The 22,900-nt window shown below is 34.5% G+C and overlaps 1 long non-coding RNA gene across 1 annotated transcript in view; it reads right to left on the bottom strand.

Annotated features, from left to right (window-relative positions):
- Positions 1-1,922: 1,922 nt before the first annotated feature.
- The window catches only part of LOC148133353 (uncharacterized), a 109,518-nt gene continuing 88,540 nt past the window's right edge, over positions 1,923-22,900 (bottom strand). Inside the window, exons 5-8 of the long non-coding RNA XR_015746690.1 lie at positions 22,313-22,421; positions 10,502-10,568; positions 4,568-4,708; positions 1,923-2,533 (exon numbers count right to left, since the gene is read on the bottom strand). This is a non-coding gene — a long non-coding RNA (uncharacterized LOC148133353). The remainder of the gene's footprint in view (positions 2,534-4,567; positions 4,709-10,501; positions 10,569-22,312; positions 22,422-22,900) is intronic.

Genomic DNA, 22,900 nt, shown 5'->3' with positions numbered 1-22,900 from the left:
GAGATGTATATTTTTTGTTTTTTACTTTTAAACTGAGGAATGGACATTTTTTTCATTTTAATACATGGTTTAAAGTCATGAACAGGACCACAGAACACAAGAACTGCAGATAAACTAAAAACATAGAGGCTTAGTTATACCATATTCAATATATATCCATAAAATATCTCTCTCTCTTGGGACATACATCTGCCCAATGTATGGATGGACTTCTCATGTACGAGTATGAGTTTTTAAAACTACTTACTAAAATATATTAATATTAGTATTTCAGTTAATTTTATTCTTACCAATATAATAGTTTAAAATTAAAGGCTTTAACACAGCTGTACACTCCTATATTTTTCCAAAGTTTCACAAATAGGAGAGCAAAGATTTCATATGATTTTTACATGTAAATAAAAGGGGAGGAAACATAACATGCACTATAAAGTACAAGTATTTTGGTAAGGTATTTCCTGACAATCTTCATTTTCAGCTATAATTCTTTTTGTTTCTTCAATAATGTAACGGAGACCACTAATTACACTTTCTAATATATTTTAGAAAATATATTTACAGAAACTAAAGTAAAAAAAATGTATTATTTTTAAACAGTGCATTCATTATGTTTTAAAAATACTTTGGTTTTGATTTTTTTTTGTATTGGAACAATATGAACAATATATATGGCCTTCTATTTGAGATTTATTTTCCTAATACAACTATCCATAAACTTCAAATTCTAGTAATCAGAATGTTTTATAATCAGAATTGAAGAAATAACCTACAGTATATTATCAGCTAAGCTACTCGGGTGCAACAAAGCATTCTATTCTCAACTACTTCTTATCCCAGATTGTTAAATAGGGCACAAAATAATCTGTAATATTAAACAAATCAAGAATGCTAAGTTTGTAATACAGCCATCTTTTATATAAGTTAAATTGTGTACCTTTTGTATTGTAAAGTTTACTTTTATGGAATAGTACTGCCATCAAAAACAGAAAATCAAAATCATTAAATCATAACCAATTTTCAATGAATCTGTTTTAAAACAATGTTTATTCAATTTGCTGGGAATTTTCTATTCACAGATCCAACATAAATTAATTAAAATTGCAAAAGAGACATTGCATATATTCATTTCATTAAAAGTTACATAGGGAATATGACTGATAGTGTTACTTCTTGAAGTAATCTGTTGAAAAATTGTAACACATCTTTACTGTTAAGAATTATGTTTACAATTCCTTTTTCTACAATCTGAAGCTACTTATCTGAAGCTTCCTAACAAATGATAGCTGTCCATTTACTCGGAGCCAAGCTGCACTAAAAGCCTCCAATACAGGAACACAATGTTGCCAGCCAATCAAGACAAAAAAAAAAGCCACAAAACAGACAGAAGATATTAGAAACACCAATCAAGCAGAACACAGCAAACTCCAAGACCAATAAACACGGACCAAGACTCCCAACCAATCAGGATGAAGAAAAAACCATTCTGGCACAGCAGTAGGCTAGCCCCAAATTTAAAACTGAAACAACTGTAAAAGTCTGACTCACAGACGAACACAATACAGAAGCCTGATGATGGCAGATGAGATTCTGCTGAAACGTTGCTACAACTTTAAAAGCACAACTATAATGATGTGGGAAAATACCCGAACAAAGCTGAATACCATACATGTAAGTACCCGTGAAAATATATATAAATGATCAGGACTTCAAAAGGTTTAAAAATGCTACTTCCAGGAAGGGAGGGAAATGAAACCATCAGATTGCTATTTAGAAAATATTTGAAGAATATTTGAAGAATATCTACCTTAAATAGCAAACTCCCTAGCAAATAACATTCAAATGTAAATCTGATTTTCAATATCTTCTTTAATATTAGAAAATTAAGAAAATGTTTCCAGGAGCCCAAGTTAAGTGGGAGAATTAAAATGACTCTGTTGAATCTGTGTATCTATGCAAGGCCATGCGAAGATGTGTTCATCAACACAATCAATACAAGCTTTTTGTTTAAATTATGCAGATTTTAACTTTCTCCATTTTTAAAAAAGTTGTCACTGTAGAAATAAAAATTTATGGAACTGGAAAATATCCTCTTTTTTCCTTAAAAAAAAAAATACAATGGAATATCCTATTGCTAATTGTCCTTCTGAAGAAATGCTCATTCATTTCCAAACACAGCTCATAACATTTTAAATAATGCTGAATGAATACTACTGAATGAATGCTGAATGAATATTTATTTGCAAACAGGTTCAAATCTTTCAGCTTAATTTTTCACTATAAAGGCATTTTTTCAACATCACTGTATATCTACTTTTTCATAATTCTTTTTTTCCCTTTTCCATTTAATATCATATTACTTAGGCAATAAATGCACACTATTCCAAGGATAAAGGCCTATATAGGGCCATTTAAAGACTATTAATTTATAACAAATAATCAGTACCTTTCTTTTTTTCAAAGGGAACATTTAGGATTTCAGTACAAGAACAAAATCAGATTTGAAATAACCGTTTTTCCCCTCCAGATTTCAATCCTGATAAAAGTATGTTGATCTGTTGTTTTATATTTACCCTTATGATAGAAATTCAGTTATATTTCCCTGAGACAAAGCCCATTTCTCTCTGTTTTTAAAAATTAATTAAAAATAAAATTGTCTCAAATATTTTTCTCAGTTCTTCCTCTTAACTTTTGTTGCATAATTTATTGGTCACTAAATTTTTCTTTCTAGTTTAGTTTCTTATTAAATTTACCTGAATCTGTGAAAAATGAACTGAATGAGTAACACTCTTTGTTTTCATATAGTATCTTTGTGTTTTGTTTTGTTTGGACAAGAAATATGCCCCCCAGGAACTGAATTAATAAGTATTCCCTAACTTAAAAAGCCACAACAAACCAAAACAACTTCTCCCGTCATGTTGGCTTATTAAAATCTGCATACAAAGAAAGCTATTATAGGTTGCAACAGTATAGCAGAGCTAGTTTGAGGGTACCTATCCCCAAGAGGAAGCAAGCTCAGACTTTTGCAATTTAGAGTAAATATAATTGACAAAAGTCCTGAAGTTTTAAGGTACAGTTTTAATTCTCCCACTTAATTTGGGCTCCTGGAAACATTTTCTTAATTTTCTAATATTAAAGAAGATATTGAAAATCAGATTTACATTTGAATGTTATTTGCTAGGGAGTTTGCTATTTAAGGTAGAAACATTCTATTTCTAAACCATTTGTTTTTGCTACTGCTGCTCTATAGCAACTTTGGCCATCTTAATTGTTTACTTTTAAATTGATATTGATATATTCCTAAAAATTAACTATTACATATATGCTTGCTATATTTTTTTTACTATTGCTGTTATTAAGAAAACATCTTCATTTATACACATGCAAATATTCTTGTCTCAATAAATCAGTTACCACACAGCATTGTGTGTGATGGATTTCTAGAACCCAAATTTTATCCTAATACACTGGCTCTTTATTTAAAACAGACTTGCTTTGAGTATGTATCAAAATTGGTTATTTCAAATTCCCTTTTCTCTAACTTTATTTAAAACACTAGAATTAAGGTGAGGTAAGTTTTCTTTTGAAACCCTATAGCTGAACCCATTTTAAAAATGTATTTAAACTTCCTCTTGCACAAAATCAATCCCAATTGTGAGCTTAATTAATAAAATCAGAGTGAGGATTGCTATTTTGGTTTTATTGTCTCTCTCTCATGCCGTGTGCATGCATTATATAAGAAGCACAGCAGTTTAAAAGGCATGATTTTAGGCTAGTGACAAGTCACAAAGGCAAAACATGCCATAGATCATTACCAGATTTAAATAAACTTGGGACATTTTCAGGAGCCTCAAGTTTGTTCTTCTCATACCTGTTTTATGCTTCAGCTCATTTTATTTTTATTTTTAAAATTTGGAAACAAGCAAACAAACCCAATAGTTCTAGTTTCAAAAATGCTGATTAAGTCACTAAATAAAAAGATGCAATGAGGAGTAGCTCTAATTCTTAGATCACAGGCCACAGAGAATCAGGATTCCAGAGAAATCTCTTTCCACAATTAATTCCAAGAGTGTAAAACTAGTGCCAAAAGTTTTCTTGGCAATGGGGTGGGGGGGGGGATAGGAGAAAGTCCCAGATGAACTATTCCAGGGTTATGATAGCCAAAGTTTTGAATTCACTGTCTATGGAGATGCTCAGTCATCCAGGTCATAGTTATCCCAAAGGTGGTTTTTCTTTCAAGAGGCAACTGGATTTTCTGGTTTTTCTTTGAAGAAGTTTTGCTTCTCATCCAAGAAATGTCTTCAGCTTTGAAGAAGCTTCTTGGATGACAAGTAAAACGTCTTCAAGGAAAAACCAGAAAGTCCAGTTATTTTATTTTTACTGATTTTACATTTCCCTCCCTGTATTTTGGTTTGTTACCCATTCAAGTTATTTGTTTAAGATGGGCAGTCATATAAATAAATAAATAAAAGTGCATGCCGATAATAATGACTTAAACAATAATAACTTAAAATGTAAGTCAGTAACTGGAAATAATTTTTAATCACTTAATAACTTTGGAACAACTTACCCCTAGAAGTTATGAATGCTCCAAAACTAGAAATTTTTAAAAAGATGTTGGATAACCATTTGTCTGAAGTGGTGTATGGTTTCCTGCCTAGGCAGGCGGTTGGACTAGAAGACCTCCAAGGTCCCTTTCAACTCTGTTATTCTAATAGTAAAAAGAGCAGGAAAAAAAAGAATCTAAAGTCCACTGAAAAAAATCAGTGAAAAAACATTTTATTGTAGCCCTGCCTATGTCTGGTTAAAAAAGTTTGTGTATCAGAACCAGTTTGTATTACCAACTGCATCAGCATTTCTTAATACAAGAACTGTCAAATTGTTCTGGACTGCAACTCTTATCAGCTTAGTAATTTTATTCTTCAAAACAAAATTAAAACAAACTTTGCTGCAGTAATGAACTCACCTACTTCCCAACCTAATTTATTTATCACAACATGTTTGCAAGATTCAAATACTGTTTTAACCTCTTTAAAAGGGGTAATAATTAAATGGAGGAGTTATCAGATTTGGGTAGGGCAAAATTAATAATTAGGGGATAGTGGAAGTATAATGAAATCTATTGCATTGAATTCTATAATATTTATATATCTATGTAAATAGTCTTTGGATTGTCCTGTATGTTGAGAAAATTTACTGGGATATGGAACTTCAATTTTTTTCTCTGGAAAAAAACAAGAGTCCTATTGCAACTTAAAAACTAACAAAATCAGTTGTGGGTTGTTGTTTTTTAGTTATCTGATACAGTAAACTAAATTACAAAAAATACATTTTTGTCTATGAAAGCTTATGTCATAACCCGTAGCTTAAATAACTCATATGAAACCATAATATACAGTTCATTGGCTTTGTTTTTGTCTGTGCAATGTTTTTCAAACTTGGCAACTTTGTGTGGACTTCAACACCCAGAACGCTGGCTGGGGAAATCCAAGATTTGAAGTCCACACATCTTAAATTGCCAACCTTACTCTAGAGGCTTTGTGCTGCAAAATTATTTAAAATTCAGTTATTTTAAAATTAACATATTCTTGATTTTTATTTTGCATTGTTTTCATTGTTTGCATTTTTACTACTGTTGTTACCTGTCCAGAGCTACCTGGCACAATATGGATGGTCATTTAAATCTTGTAAACAAACAAATACTGTTTTAAAAACTTAAAAAGTAGAGTGGCATATAGTATTGTCTAGCTAGATAACTGCATGCATTTGGTTGGCTGCTTCTTTTGTCCTTGTTACAAAAAAATTAAAACATCCTTAGATGAAAAAACAAAGATATATAAAATGCTAACATTTTTCTGCTCTTTAATGGTCATCCATACATTTACTGTCCAGTTAGCCTGAGACTCACAGAGTGCTAGTAAGGCAGGTTCCATAAATATGAAAGATAATAAAACATCTTATATTGGTACAATATTTTATTTTGAATTTGTACTCTGAACATCTCTGAAGGATAGACTGGTATTAGAAAGGCAAGACTGGTATTAGAAACAGTAGTTTCCTGAATAAGTTACGAATTAAACAATGGGTATGGGCAGGCTTATGATTTTGAGACTAAGGCAGGACTAGATTTCAGAGTTTTCTGGTTTCTAATCTTGGTGGCTTAACTATTGTCAAACTGATCCTTCATTGAAATATTCACTTCAAATAAAATAATAGTTTATTTAACTTTGTTTATTGAATAAACATAATAGACTAGGTTATTGGAGCCATGATAAAAAAAATCTAAGCCAAAATTAAGAAAACTTCAATGTATGTATAAAGAAACCATCTACTGGGTTATAGTATTAAATTTAATTTTAGATCAGTTCTTCCATTTTGTGTCAATGTCTTAAATGTGATACCCAAAAAACGAATTAAATTGTTTTTGGTAGAGTTACTCTTGCCAAAGTTTGTAAAAGGATCTGGCATAACATATAATGTTAAACTATATATTCCAATCATAACTTAATCAATACACTGTAGGGGCCTGATTCTCATGTAATGGTATAGTTGGATTCCTACTTCATATTATAAGAAACCAAACAAATCACATTCAGTGAAATGATTGTTTGGATTCTGATTCATAATATAATATCTGATTCATAATATAATTTGCTTATATGTGATTAACCACAATGCATGAATTAAGCCACAGTAATCTCAAAGGTGCTTTTTCACTTTTGATCTGATTACTGAGAATCTCTATAAACATCAAGTAACAGTAGCTTATCATTAAATACAAATTACCTCATGAATCTAATATCCTTAAACCACGATATGTTATTTAAGAAATTGAGTTCCATTTATACCATACACTGCAGGCTTTCCTGTATCTTTACTTTAGCTCATAATGTACTGCATTTTAGATGGGATTGCAGATATGCCAAGCAATAAATTATGGTTTATAAATCAGAGCAAAAATATACAAAACAGTTGCATTTACATTGTGAAGTATGTGAAGTATTAGAAGGCATGTGATGTGAATTAATTCAGTGATTCCAGATAATTTTGTAATATTTTCCCAAGTGGAAGATTTAATTGATAAGATGGAACTTGCCTGCCTCATTCATGAACAGGGTCCTTTATTATTTTGCTAGTTCTACTATTAAGATGCCACTACATTTTTTAAAAAATGGTATATTTGAAATGTCCAGCAAGCTAAAGGTAATAATGGTTCTAAATGCAGTCAAAAATATTAGATTTGTTGGTATAAATACATTGCTCATATCTAAATTCATTTAATTCCAATGAAAATTAAGTATTTCCTCTGCATTAGGATTTATTGGTTTTGAAAAATTTACTATTTTCAGAAATACTTTTTTGAACCACAAGTAATCATTACTGAAATGAATGGAATTTTCATTAAAATATATAAGCAAACTGCAATATAAAGTGATATGTTTATGAAGGAAAAAAAACCTCACTGTTATTCTTAGAATCTTAGTTTATGGATGGAAAAGAAGTAGATTTCATAAAAATCAGAAAAAAAATCTATTCTTAAATTTATTCTTTTTTCTTTGCAACATAAACAATGTTATTTCCATAATCAGGATCTGATGGTGTTACCATCTTATATATCATATAATCTGAAGCATGAGTTTGGTTGATTCAAAGCCATATATTTCACATTTGGTGAAATGATCACAATCATTTGAACAAATACTTTCAGTATATCTAATCTTAATTACTGCACTCAATTTAAGTAGATCAGGCATTCTTTTTGTAAAATTTGCAAGCATGCAATATGTAGATTACACTTTGATTAATAATTTTGATCTCTATCTAAAATACTAGTATTGTCCTGTTTTTATATTGCTCCATTTAATTTTGAAAACTGTAAGATCTTTAATTTGGAAAAGACACAGGCAGTTCTTCTTAGATATGTTAACAAATGTTTCCATCATAGGTAAAATTAAGTGAACACTAGCTTTTGAACTACCAGCATGTACCTAGCAGTACTTCTTACATGGAAAGGCAATTATTTTAACATGACTTTAATTACAATTAAGGCTCAGGTAAAATGCAATAATAGATTATTGATGCAGCTGTAACACTGTAGATTCAAATGAAGTGATTAAAATAACATTTCCCTATATTCTGAGATTTACAGTGTTGATTGAAAAGCATACAGTTTGGAAGAACTAGACAAGGAAATGGAGTTTATATGTTTTTTTGGGGGGGGGCTTGTGCTTTTGGTTTAAATGGTAAGAATTTCCATCTGTCTGTCTGTCTGTCTGTCTGTCTGTCTGTCTATCTATCTATCTATCTATCTATCTATCTATCTATCTATCTATCTATTATGGAAGCCAACTTTTAAATGGATGATAGGTAAAGTTATAGTTTAAATTATCTCCAGTAGGAAAATATTGTTCTAATCATATACTATAGATAGATAGATAGATAGATAGATAGATAGATAGATAGATAGATAGATTATAATCTTATGATTAAGCTTCTAAAATCTAAACATTGATCTGTTTAACAGCTATGTTTATTTGTTCCTTAGAGTGTAACATGGTGTGGATATACAGTATTTCATTTTCTTGCTACAAAAAAAAAAATCTGAAAAATCACACAAAAATAATTTCAAACCCAGGAAATATCTGAAAACAGGAAAAACATTATTTGCTTCATTCCAGTATATGAAACAAAAGACATTCATATTAAGTCATACATTGGTTTTAGTTTTTTCTTTAAAATCCTTCATATGTAATATAAAATGCTAATGATATTTAATGAAAAAAAAATCAAATATTATTTCAAAATGTGCTTTGCAATTGAAATCTTCATAGTAATATTTAGTTAAACCCTTTTATCAAATGCATACTAGAAGAAAGAAGTTAAGCAAATTGATATAAACATTGATTACATTTTAAGTTTAAGGAACAATGTATGGATTGTCCTTTCACTTCATTCCAGGGAATCAAATAATAGTCTTACATATGTAGTATTTTGGAAAAAAATATTTTTGTCTTTAGAGACAAATTACTTCGTAAGCATTATAATAACAACCCGTGGAATTTTTGAAGATAAAAAGATTTTAGAATAAGAACCATTCTGTTAAAGGGAAGCTCTCCTCATCCTTTAAAAATTATTATTTAGTTAATTTTTTAAGAAAAAATATTTCATTCTTCAAACATCTTTAACTGTATGGAATTTGGGCAATTAATTCTCATGCCAGAAAATACTATATTTAGAAATATTTACAATGTTACTCAGAACAAAAGCTATTTAACAAGATATTAACAGAATCATGGCACAGTGGTTAGAATGCAGTACTGCAGGCTAACTCACTGCTCATTCCAGGAGTTTGATTCTGAACAGCCCAAGGTTGACTCAGCCTCCCATCCTTCTGAAGTCAGTAAAGTGAGGACCCAGATTGTTGGGGGCAATATGCTGACTCTGTAAACTACTTAGAGAGAACTGTAAAGCAATATGAAGTAGTATATACATCTAAGTGCTATTGTTATTGCTATATTCCTATGCATGCTTACTCTAAAAAGCATTCAGTTCAGTCACAGGAAAACCTGCAGATAAATTGCAGTCTTCCCAGGAAATTTAATCCATATCTGTTCAGAAGTAAGTTCATTTGAATGCAATCTTGTTTATGTGTACCAGGACACAATCCCCACTGAATCCTGCCAAATAATTGGATGCAGGAGTCAAACCTTACCAATGCTCCATTGGTTTATATAAACTGGATATTTGCTTTGGGGTATTTTGGGGTATTTTACATTGCCATCACTTTCATGACTATCCAAAGGAAGTAATTTCTCCTCAAGCAAGTTTGCACATGATTTTCTCCTTAAATGTCTTCATTTCAAACAATGCAGTTTAATTCTATTTTTAGTTTTCAAAATAAACAGAATGTACCTTTGCATGGTTATGTACTGTGGTACTATTAAATGGAAAGTATCTGTTAATGCTGAGGTTAGTTCTCTTTTTTGTATCATATAATAAACTCTACATTTTAGCTATAAAGCAATCAAGGTCCAGAGTGACTTGCTTTAGAGAGACCATTATTGAATTTCAATTCCACTCAGATCATCCTAGAAGTTCATTATGTGCATTAAAAAAAGGTTTCCATAAGTTTATTTTGGGGCAAATTACATTTATATGTTTTAAATGCTAGTGCATTTTTTTCAAATTCAGAGAATTTGCTTCTCAAGAACTCAAGCAATTACAATATGATTGCTATATTCTCTTTCAATAACTTCAAGAAGTAGATTTCTTGATAATCTATACATAAATACTAAGTTAAAAACACAAGCTTTCCAGTCTTGTTATAATAACATACATTTGTTACATAAAGTTTTAAAAACAGTATTTGTCTCCTTGTAATTTATTTTGTCATCATATTAACTTTGTGCCTCAGAATTACAGGTATAGTTCCTCTTGATTTTTAATCTGCTTAAAACTGATTATTTTTTGAATCACCCATATTATTAGAGAGAGCAAGGGTTACCTCAAAAGGCAGATGCTTAGGAGCAGTGCTGATGTCTTCCTAGAGTGTTCCTCTCCAGCTGGTTCCTCTGTGGGAAGGGAGAATTAGGTATACCATACAATTTTTCCTGAGACCCTTAATCTAACCTGTTACTTCAGTTAAGGCTGTTCTGTCAACAGTATTGATGTAAATGCAACTACTCGTCCAGCTGCTACTTGTATATGCAACGTGGAAACAAGGCCGTTTTGTCTGGAAGAGCAAAGTGTTTTGAAATAACATTGTACTGCAAGTGTAATGAGGCATTAAAAGAAACAGACATAATATCTGAAAATTTTGGTTTCTTTTAATAATTATACGGTGCAAGTTATCTCAGAGTTCCTTTTCACTGCTCTCTACCTGTACCCAATCATACCCTGGTACTATTTTTATATGCCATGTTGTAGTGATGGGCCTAAAATAAATAAAGCCAGGTCATGGCACACACTTCAAAGTAAATCAGGAATCCTGTAATTGCGGAGTCTTCCTGGCAAGAACAAAGAGTCCTTATTCATGGAAGATATGCAGATATAAATCTTGTAACAATCCTGGCTAAAAGCTGATAAAAGTAATTAGCCAATCTGCATAACCTTAGCTGAAAGTTAGAAATCGAGAATGCCCTGCCAGAAATCAAATGTACAGTATATTAAATAACTCCTAGGGATTTCATTAGCCAAGACTTGGGAATAGGGACAGCTAGAGACCAATAGAACAAATTGTAGAATTATTACTAAAATGTTTATTAGATGATATTTCTTATTACCTCACTTTGTCCCACCTTCTCCTTTAGTGAAAATGTATAAAACTTACTCGATCCTTTGTTCTTGGCATTTTGACCAGGAGCCCTTTTCCTTGGAATACTCCAATAAAAAGCAATCAGAAAACCTGCACCTCGTGTTTGGCATCTATCATTGGCTTTGGCACCAGGCTCAGACTCGAATTGGGGACAACAATCGTGATGTTATCTTCATTCCAGCCCAGAGCTGAAGCAGCTTAACATTATTTTTGGTGGCTCTACTTTTAAGTTAGAGGGGTTTTTTTTTCTTCTCCCAATAGAAATTTTGCCATGTATATGATCTAGCAGGCTTTATCAATGATAATGACTGCTGATGTATCAAGAGTTTGGATCTATCCAGTGCCTATTAATTGCGTTAAGCTTTAACTTCTTGTTGCTGGGCATTGTTCCATTTTGGCATGGCTATAGAGAGAGGACGAACATCTGGCTTCCATAGAGGCATCTGCTTATGAAACGCAAGAGTAACATGTGTTTTTGAAACATGTGTTTTTGAAACACATGTCAAGTACTTTGCAGACTTCTTATATAGATAAAGCACTAGGCCTATGCTTTAAAAACAGGAGTAGATTTGTGGTACGGAGAAAGTTGATTCAAATCAGTAAACAGAGGAGAGTTTTGACAATTGTATGTTGCTGATCTTGCTGCTGAGTTCTCCACTGCTGATACCAATATGAAGTTATGCATGGCTTTGCTCTTACTTTTTATTACTTTGGTAGCGTTTTTATTTTATATTATTTTGGTGGAATTTGTTCATTCTAGGAGCTTGCTGGACCATTTTCTCATAACATTAGTCAAGCACAGAGTTTGGCAATGTTAATTACTTGTTAGCTACTTCGGCCCATGTCATCTAAGTGCCCATTAGCCCAAATGGCAAATCACAGACCTGGAGTAGAGATGCAGGGTGAAGTAGGGTGAAAGTCTCTTGATATTCCTCAGGATCAGAAAAGCTGTTGATGGCTTTTCCTGTTGTCAAATAATACTTGTTAGGAGGGAAAATTGGAGGAATCCACCAGTTGCTTTCCTGAATTTATTCCTGCATTAAGGCTTTAGGGACATTATCCTTTGTCAACTTTGTTGGTCAAATAGGATAAGGTTTGGCTATCAAGCAGGCAATTTAATGCTAGCATACTTTTTGAATTGAATTGAACACTTTATTTGGCCATGTGTAATAAGGCACACAAGGAATCTGTGCAGAAACTCTCTGTGTACATGCAAAGCCAGAATAATAATAGTGATAATAATACCAATAAGTGAAGGGAGGGGTAAGGAAGATAAGGGGGATATTCTCTTAATATTTTGAAACATAGAATTTGTTTTACCAATGGTTAACTAACAGAAACAGAAGTTAGAACATTTAAATATTCTCATCACTCCTTATCACCCATCCCCTCCCACTTGTGATTGTTGGACTGTAACTTTGTCGCTTGTATCCTTACAATTTATATTGACTGTTTCCTAGTATGATTTGATTGCTGATTGTACCCTATGACTATCATTAAGTGTTGTACGTTATGATTCCTGATTCTTAACGAATGTATCTTTTCTTTTATGTATACTGAGAGTATTTACATCAAGACAAATTACTTGTGTGTCCAATCACACTTGGCCAATAAAGTATTCTATTCTATTCTATTCTATTCTATTCTATTCTATTCTATTCTATTCTATTCTATTTCTATTTCTATTTCTATTTCTATTTCTATTCCATTTAAAATTATAAGAGAAGGATTAATTTTACCATGCCCCATTATGATGTTTATTATTAATATGACTTATTAATAGCAATTAAGTATAAATACTAGGTGGAAAAAATATTATTATATGATTACTATCAATGATTACTATCAATGAACACATACTATTATGTTATGATGAATATTGCTCAACTTAACCATAACCAGACAACACACTCTTTGTGTAGAAATTTAAATTGTTGTTCTTTCTTTATATAGTAAAAAATAAAAAAAATATTTATAAAAAGAAGACCAGAAGGATAAATAATAATATTACAGCCATACTACATGGGTAAATACAGGTAGTCCTCAACTTATGACCACAATTGAACCCCAAATTTATGTTGCTAAATGAGACATTTGTTAAGTGAATTTTGCACCATTTTACGACTTTTCTTGTCACAAGAAAATGTGACAAGACTTAAGTGAATCACTGCATTTGTTAAATTGTTAAGTGGTTGTTAATGGTTATTAAGTGAATCTGGCTTCCCCATTGAAGGCCACAAAATGTGATCACATGACCCTGGGACACTGCAACTATCATAAATGTGAGGCAGTTGCCAAGTCTCTGAATTTTGATTATATGACCATGGATATGCCACAATGGTTGTAAGTGTGGTCACTAAATGAACTGTTGTAAGTTGAGGACTACCTGTACACATAGACATTATTTTTGTCAATCAATTGAAATAATATGCTTGTGTCTTCAGGTCTTTTCAGTCATACTGTTCCAGTGCAGCTGGTTTGTGAGTTAGATCTGAAGGTGAAGTAGAATTTCATATTCTGAAATGGAACTGATAGAAACTTTTTACTTTTTTATGCTATCTGAATATATTTTCAAAATGTAGAGATTGTTATTTCTTTCTTTAAAAGTGATATTCTTGCACTGCTATTATTATTTCTTTGATTGTTATTTCTTTCCATTTAAAAAAAATATCTTTAAAAGTGATATTCTTGCACTGCTAAAAACCATGAAATGTGTGTAAATTCAGACTGAAGAACATCAGAATCATAACCTATAAGGTAGCTTATAATATATGATATTCTAATTATATAATATACAATTTTATATTATAATATTATAAATTATCATATAATTATAAGATAGCTAGATATAATAGTGTGATAACACCCGAGAGCTAGTTTGGTCTGGTGGATAAAGCACCAGGCTAATAACCATGAGTTTTAGTCCCATCTTAGACATGAAACCTGGCTAGGTGGCTTTGGGCTAGTCACCCTCTCTCTGCCCACAATTTAGATTTGGGTGACAAACCAGTTGGTCAATTCAGGTCACAAGCAATGGATCAACATTCAATTGATCTGAAAAAAAGCAAACCCTACATTTGTAGGAAAATGCTAGGAAGAAAACAAAAGTGTGATCACAGCCTATCAGGCTCAACATAATTGTATTTAGGACAACATACTACATTGATTTCTACAAAATTAAACAATGCACATTTGAATATTCCATATTATAATTGTACATAAAGTTATAAGACAACAAGGGAGTTGCTGTTGGGCTCAGTGGGAACTAAGTTACCCTGTGATAAAATGGGCGGCCAATGCATTTTACAAATAAATAAAGTAAATAAATTGGATGTATTTATTTTTATCTTTTTCATTTATTTGTCAAGCATATATTAGATAACAGATATGATTAGAACATGATTACATGAAGTGGGTAAGAATAAAAGGGGACATTAGGACAGGGACGGTAGGAACATTGGTGTGCTTTGTGTCCTACATTTTTGTACCATCTTTTTATTCAGTGGAAAGGAAGCTGAAGATCCAAATCCCTTTGGCTATTGGTTGACAACCACAAAAATACAACCATTCCTCCTGTTTGTATTGGCAGTTGTTACTTGCTGCCCTTCATGAACTTCACTAGCTTCCCTGGTCTTCATTTTCCACCATCCAATACAAAGTTGTGCACCTGATAATACCCAGATAAACCCACTTAAATGAGTGTAGGTATAGGGTAATTTATCCTATGAATGAGAATTGTTCATCTTCTATATCTCCAGAAATGTGTTTCAGAATAAATTTTTAGTTGTTGAACAATATGATTTCTTACACTTTTTCCTTGAAGTCTTATTTTAATATTTTGATATGATACACTTTGTATTTCTCATGTAGATTCTCTGTAAAAATGAGAAAAAAACACAACAAATTGTGTCAGTTTTTCACATAAAATTTTATTAATAAATACATAAACTTTTACAACACCTTGAAATAAATATTTTTTGTCAAAGCAGCTAGAATATATCAGTATATCTCTTCTAATCTTTAATCTAGTTTTGTTTTTCTGGAACCTGGAAAATAGAAGAAAAGCTTATGTGAAAATAAATAAATCAGTGAGTTCCTTTATTAATTTCACTTCTAAAAGTTGATTTTGATGTATGGTATTCCTCACAGTATTTTGCCTTCACTATTAATCCAAATTCTAAAATTTCAAGAAACAATGTAAAATGAAAACTCTAAATTGATCCACATCTTAATATTTTTATTTTGAGGTTTTTATTAGACAATTTAAATTTAAGGTTAATTGTTAAGTGTGAATTGCTTAACAATTTAATTAGCATTTTGAAAATGTAATATTAAAAGACAGATATTAAGAAAAACACCCTAATATCATTAATATATTTTTCACATAGGTGCTATGCTATTCATATACTTCTGGAAGTACATCATCTATTTGTAGCTTAGAAACTGACAAAGTATATATCAATATTGAAATATCCCTGCTAAAGGAATAAGCTGAACAACATGGGAACATGGTAAACATTAGCACATACTGTATACAGAAATCTAGTGCAATATAGAAAATGTTAAAAACTCACAATGAAGCTTTACATTAGGCCTCTATTAACTATGAAACGAAAACATCCGGGCCATGAGTATAATTAGTTCTAGTATGACTAGTTCTTGTAGTGATTGCAAAACCAAATGGTGCAAACTTGGTAATACACACAGTGACATCAAGAGACAAATCTTAGCCTTAGTACTTGAATCTAAATTTCCACACAGGTAAGTCAGTCCAATCTTTGTAGCACGATATGTTTCATCACTTAAGCCCTTCTGGTTCTTCCGCAATTGTTCATAATTGGGTTTTATCCTGCTTAAAGGCACAGAAGCTTTGAATGCTTCACAAAGATGTGATATTCCCCTCCTCTTAAACTAGATTTTTCATGCAGTGCTTACAAGTGGCTTAGAATATGATATGCATGATACCAGCATTAGCACTGAAAAATACACTCCTCATCTTAAAAAAATCAGGAGTAGTCAGGAAAACAGACCATCTTTAAACATTGCTGCTGATCTAGAAGTAGTTGCCTGAGTGATTAGACTCAATTTGATTAAAATTGTAAATAATTTTGTAAGTCTATAATTACATTCAGAATTAAAACAAAAATGGATTTTTCCATTACAAACCACTCTGGTGCTTTGGTTACCGGGTCTCTCTCTCTCTCTCTCTCTCTCTCTCTCTCTCTCTCTCTCCTTAAGCATATCTAGAGCTCTCTTGCTTTAAGCGACTCTTTTTAAAAATACATGAAATAATACTGGTCATTATTACCAGAGGCTGAACCAGATGCATCCTTGTTACCAGAGGCAGAAGTTTTTCTTCACTTTGCTTAGGAATGTAATCTTTGACTGACTGCTCTTTGTTTGTGAACCTGATACCATCTGAGGCAGAACATTCACATCATTTCTCTAAACAGGTTGCCATGATTAAATGGCAACATAAATTAAATGCAAAAGCAACCTTTAAATAAATTCCCCCATTTAAATCAGTGTGATATATCTCAACCATTAAAATAGGCGAATTTTTTAAAAGATCTTCTGAATAGGTTGGAAGAACCCAACCAGTGGTGGGATTCAAATTTTTTTACTACCGGTTCTGTGGGTGTTGCTTGGTGGGTGTGGCATTGCTTGGTGGGTGTGGCAGGGGAAGGTTACTGCAAAATCCCATTCCTTCCCCACCCCACTAACCTGCTTTCCAGCTCTGTTCTCTTGTGCAGGGCAACAAAAGAAGATCCAGCCAATCAGCTGGGACTTGGGAGGCAGAGAATAGATGGGGATGGGGCCAGTCAGAAGTGATATTTGCCGGTTCTCCAAACTACTCAAAATTTTCGCTACCGGTTCACCAGAACTGGTCAGAACCTGCTGAATACCGCCTCTGAACCCAACTGAAGGTGGTCCTTCAGTCCTTTACTTTTAAGTTACTTTATAGAATACCTGACAGTATAGCTGTTCCAAGATCCCTTGATGTTTAAACATTGTATAAAGCCACGATGTAATTTTTGTTTTTGCTTGATGTGTCCCTTAAAACAGAGATAAATAGCCATTGCAGCTATCTGTGTTAATTTAACAAATCCTGATGCTGACATCCAGAAGCCACTTCACCCAACCAGCCTTTTGAGATTACAATTGTTATGACAAGATAGTGTAAGCTGAATGTTAACAAATTGAGATAATGAATTAAATATCAAAGACACATTTACATGGCAATATCCGCCTGCAAGGGTGGAGATGATGCAATTCTGGAACAATAGCCTATTATTTGGAGAAGGTGTGTGTTGCAATAAAGTATTTTCTCAGGATTTTCTATACTATGGTAAGTCAAGACCTTGGAGAGCAAAGAATCCTCACCCTCTGAACACATCTGTTGGAAGAAATATCCACCTGGTTCAGTTTCAAGCCAGGATAAAGACATTGGAAACATGGAGGCTGATTGGAAAGAGGGTTTAATGGTAAACAGAACCACCAAGCAGATGGTCCTGGTGCAGCTGAACACATGGAGTTGAGCGGGAGAGGCTTTTATACCTTCTCTTGGGCTTTGAACTTGAGCTTCCTGTTCCTGTGCAAGAACATGTATTCTATTGGTTGTTGTCAGACTCCCATGGGGCCATGTAGGATCATGTTTGTCTCAGATAAGTTTGGTTGAGGTTTGCTGAGTGGTGCAATGTCCTTAGGAGATTTTGCAATGCAGTGGGCTCTGTGTCTTCTGCTAAATGGTCCTATTATGTCCTGAAGGGCCATGTCTTAATCCCATCACCCTGCAGCTGAAGGTCTTTTGTCTTGTAGATAGGATGGCCCAGTCTTTCTTAATAGGCACCAAATATCTTCTGGGGATAGGGAGCTGTTTTCTGTCTTTAGAAACATGTTTCTCCTTTAGGAAATATAATAGTCTGCATTTTTAAATATTTTTAAAAATATTTCATTCTTCTAGGAGGGGTGGTTTCCTTGACTCCATCTCTACTTCTCCCCAATCTTTCAAAAAATTATTTGAAGATTGTGTCAGGTTTCCAAGTAATGAAATCCATTTAGAAAAGAATAAAACAAAGTCTTCCAAGACAATTTCTTTTATTTAGGAAAGCATCAAATTGGCAAAGTCCGTGATAATTCCAGACCTGACGCAACCTGGAATTACCCCACAATATTAGAAGTTAGAAACAACCCCCAAAAGTCACATTCTCCAATAGAAGTAATTCAACATTTCCTGATGTCATAAATCTCCACCTCAAGGGGCCTAAGTACGGACAGCTCGTTTTCCCACGGGAAGAAGAATACCTAGCCTAAACAACTCTCTATTTCCACTCCTCTCCCCTTAGGAATGTGGCAAGCCTGAAACCACAGGACTGCCACAGAGAAAGTAAGAAAAAGAATATATACTGAGCCTAACTAAAATGGCTACACATATATCAATTTTGGGCTTGACAGATTGTGCATGGTATTCTTCAACCTACCAACTTCACAAGAATTACAGGCTTGACACTCAGGTCCTTCAGGGAAGAAAAATATATTTATCCAAGTAAAAGAGAAATAAATTGTTTGCTATTGCCCCAGCATCCAAACCCTTCCAACATCATTATGATGTAAACTACTAGGAATTGCATTTGAGTTTGATTCTTTTTAAAGAATCAGTCATATAAAAAGGAACTGAAGGGAAGCCAGATATTTACTATTCCTCTTGAAAAACCCAAAGTTGGAGTTAGAAGGGATGGTGAGAAAATATATTTAAACTGCCAACAAGTCTCAAAAACCTTCAGTATTTTAAAAAATCTGATTTTACTGCAGTTTCAAATATGTTGCAATTGTGTTGGGCATTAGCTCAGCTCTCAAACATAGCCATGCTTGTGTGTTCACAGAAGCACTACACTAGTTTCAAATTGGCTCAGGGTTCTAAGATGGAAATCCTCTAAGAATTTATATCACTGTTTTCTAGTATTACTGGGATAATTTGTGACTTGCATCAATTTGCACATTCTGCTGTCTTTTCTTCCAGTATACTAGTTACATATTAGCTATACTACTAGCTACACTATTAACTATTATCATTATTGGATGACTGCTAATGCCATTATGAATGGGGAAAATGACAAATGATTTGAATCCACTCATAGTTCTTGACAGCAAACTGCCACGAAAGCTTCTCCAAAGATTTTATATAGCAAATCTGGAGCAACATTGATACTTAAATATTTTTTTTTTACAAAAACATACTACTAAATTTGTTATATATTTGCATACTCATCTTGGATAGGTCGGTCCGGACGGTGGGAAATTTGAAGAGCCATCATTGGCCATGAGCCGTGAGCAGCCCACTATAAAAACGGATGCCGCAGTTTCGCCGATGTTCAGTTCTAGAGAGAATAAAGAGAATAAAAGATCAACTGGGTCTCGAGTCTTTGTTCCCACAACGCAGCACTGGCGACGAGGATGGGATACTGAGACAAAGGAGACCAGTTGTGCACATGGCAACGAGGACCAAGCGAGACAAAATGGCTGGGAACAACTCGCCACCCGCACCATTCAACCCTGCAGCTGAAGACTGGGAATCCTACATCGACCGATTCCTCATGTTTCTAGAAGGGAGCGAGCTCCAAGGAATATCCGAACATAGGAAGAGAGCCGTCTTCCTCACCCACTGTGGTCCCACAGTATTCAAAATGGCAAAGGCATTGGCAGCACCCCACGATGTGAAGAAAATGGCGTGGATGGACTTAGACAAATTACTGTGAGCCCATTATGCACCAACCGTTTCATGCCTCATCAAAAGACACAAATTTTATTGGCGTGACCAAAAGGAAGACGAGAGCATCGGAGATTTTGTTGCAGCACTAAGAGACATTGGCGGAGCATTCGAATTCCTAAACATGGATGAGGCCATGAGGGACCGCGTGGTCCTCAGATTAAAAGACCTTACACTACAGGGTCGACTGCTAACAAGACCTAAAATAACATTAACGGAGGCCATAGAAGAAGCCACCGCAGTGGAAGCAACACAAAAATTGGCAGACACCATGCGACAAATGAATAAATTAATAAAGGAAAACCCGAAAGACACTAGCCAAACACACAATAGGAAACCAGAGGAAACTCAAAAACTCACCACCACGACACACCACGAGGACATCGAATCCCTATCAGAAGACGACGAGGAAGAAGAAGAGGTAAATCAACTCCAGTTGGAAAAAGGTAGACGGGAGCGAAAGGAAAGGAAGTCAGAATTCTGTTGTGCTGGGTGCGGAGGAGACCATCCATGTTCTGAATGCTGTTTTTTCGATGCTATTTGCAGGTATTGTGAACAGCGGGGACACATAGCTAGGGCATGCCAAAACAAAAATAACTATAGCCCTAGACAAAGATGGAATACCCCCCCCCCTCAGGGAGAGGGAAAGGCAAATAGGGAGCTGTTGGAGTCAAGAAAGCAGAAACAAGCAGTGGAAAGAAGCCAATAGAAAAGAGGAAACACATCAAACAATAACTATCGGACACTCAAGCTCAATCAATGCGAAAAAGGTACATGTGCAAGTCACCATAGAAGATCAGCCATGCGAGATGGAGGTGGATTCCGGCTTGTATTTATCAATGGTATCGTGGAACACCCTCAAAAGTCTAATACCTGATATAAAAAAGAGAGAGCTAGAAATACAAAAACTCACACTAAAAGACTACCAGGGAAACAGAATTCCTGTAGTAGGAACCGGACACTTCAAAGTTAAATTCAAAAAACACACTAAAGTCCTTCCACTGACCATAGTCGACCGGGATCGCCCCAGTCTACTGGGACTCGAATGGTTTGCACCATTAGGAATCGGAGTAACCGGAATAAACAACATCACTGAGACAGACTGGGAAGAGAACCTGATGAAAGAATTCCAGGACGTCTTCAACGGAGAACTGGGCAAGTACCAGGGGTCCCCTATCTCGTTTAATTTGAATCCAAATATAGCCCCAATAAGGTTAAAGGCAAGGCGAGTTCCTTTCGTGTTAAAACCAAAAATTGATGAACAATTAGATAAACTTATCGCACGGGGGTATTAGAACCAATAAACCACGCAAGGTGGGAAACCCCAATTGTTACTCCTATTAAACAGATGGGTCCCTATGTATCTGCGGAGACTACAAGGCCACCTTCAACCATGCGCTACAACAAAGTGCATACCCAGTTCCGGTGGTGCAGCACCTATTACATTCTTTGGGGGGAGGTAGAATCTTCATGAAATTGGACCTTGCGCAAGCCTACCAACAATTGCCAGTTGACCCAGAAACAGCGGAAGCACAAACAATTGTGACTCACAGGGGGGCATTCAAATGCAACAGACTGCAATTTGGAGTTAGCGTGGCCCCAGGGGTATTCCAGAGCTTAATGGAACGACTATTGCAAGGAATAAAGGGGGTTGTACCATACTTTGACGATGTATTAGTATCAGCCAGGAACAAAGAACTTACACAAACACAGGAATCGCCTCAAATATTAAACAAAAATAGCCAAACCAGAGAGGGGGGAGACCCCTCAAACACAAATGAGAGGGGAGGGGGAGACCCTCCACAAGTACAAAAAGTAACCAAACAAACCCTAACAACGATACAACAACCAATACTAACATTAGCCCCGATTGGAAATCGCAAACACGTACCTGAAACCACAGAAGAAGAAGACAACTTTGAAAGACTGGAGCAGGATTCGGAGAACCATCAAGAAGCCACTCCTGGCGGGAGCGGCCAAGCCGACTCAACCTGCACGGAAAGGCCAGGCGGGAGCGGCATGGCTGATTCTACCTTCCAGGAGGCTCCACGGAAGAGAACGGGAGAAACAGCGAACCCGTCCAAACAGTTCGGAGACAAAACCACGACTGAATTGCGCAGGTCCAGTCGAACCCATAAGAGCCCCACCTATTTATGTGACTACGTAACATAGGGGAGGCCTGATTGGTTGGACTGGACCACAAGGGGAGGGGTATTATATATTTGCATACTCACCTTGGATAGGTCGGTCCGGACGGTGGGAAATTTGAAGAGCCGTCATTGGCCATGAGCCGCGAGCAGCCCGCTATAAAAACGGCTGCCGCGGTTTCGCCGATGTTCAGTTCTAGAGAGAATAAAGAGAATAAATATCAACTGGGTCTCGAGTCTTTGTTCCCACAACGCAACAAAATTAACAGATAAGGGTTACTTCTGCTGTGATTTTTGACAGTCTAAATTCTTCAAGGAAAAGTTTTAAGAAGATAATTTTGCAGTACCCTGTTTAATAACTAGAAGCAGGACTTGTTTCTGCAAAAGAAAATCTCAAATGGAAAAAAGGCTTATTCCATGATGTAGTGCTTAGAATTGTAAGCCAAGTAAATTAGAGGCTCTTTTCCTTTTAAAATGGCCACAGAGACAGCTGGAGGCTCAATGTAATCACTGTCCAGTGTCATTGAGAGCCACATCAACAAAGTGAGAAGACCCAATGTTGTTATAAGATGCTCAAACTGCAAGAGAGAGTTGCATAGCTCCTGAATGGCCAAGTACATTTTGCAGAACCCAATGCCAGAGATTTTTTTTTCCAAAAATACCTCCAGCTATGCA

Source organism: Notechis scutatus, chromosome 1, assembly GCF_049901735.1.
Source record: "Notechis scutatus isolate UNSWTSFEM ecotype Mainland chromosome 1, rNotScu1.2, whole genome shotgun sequence".
In the NCBI taxonomy this organism is placed as follows: domain Eukaryota; kingdom Metazoa; phylum Chordata; class Lepidosauria; order Squamata; family Elapidae; genus Notechis; species Notechis scutatus.
The sequence above is the reverse complement of the archived record's forward strand: the minus strand, read 5'-3'. Positions and strand labels throughout refer to the sequence as shown.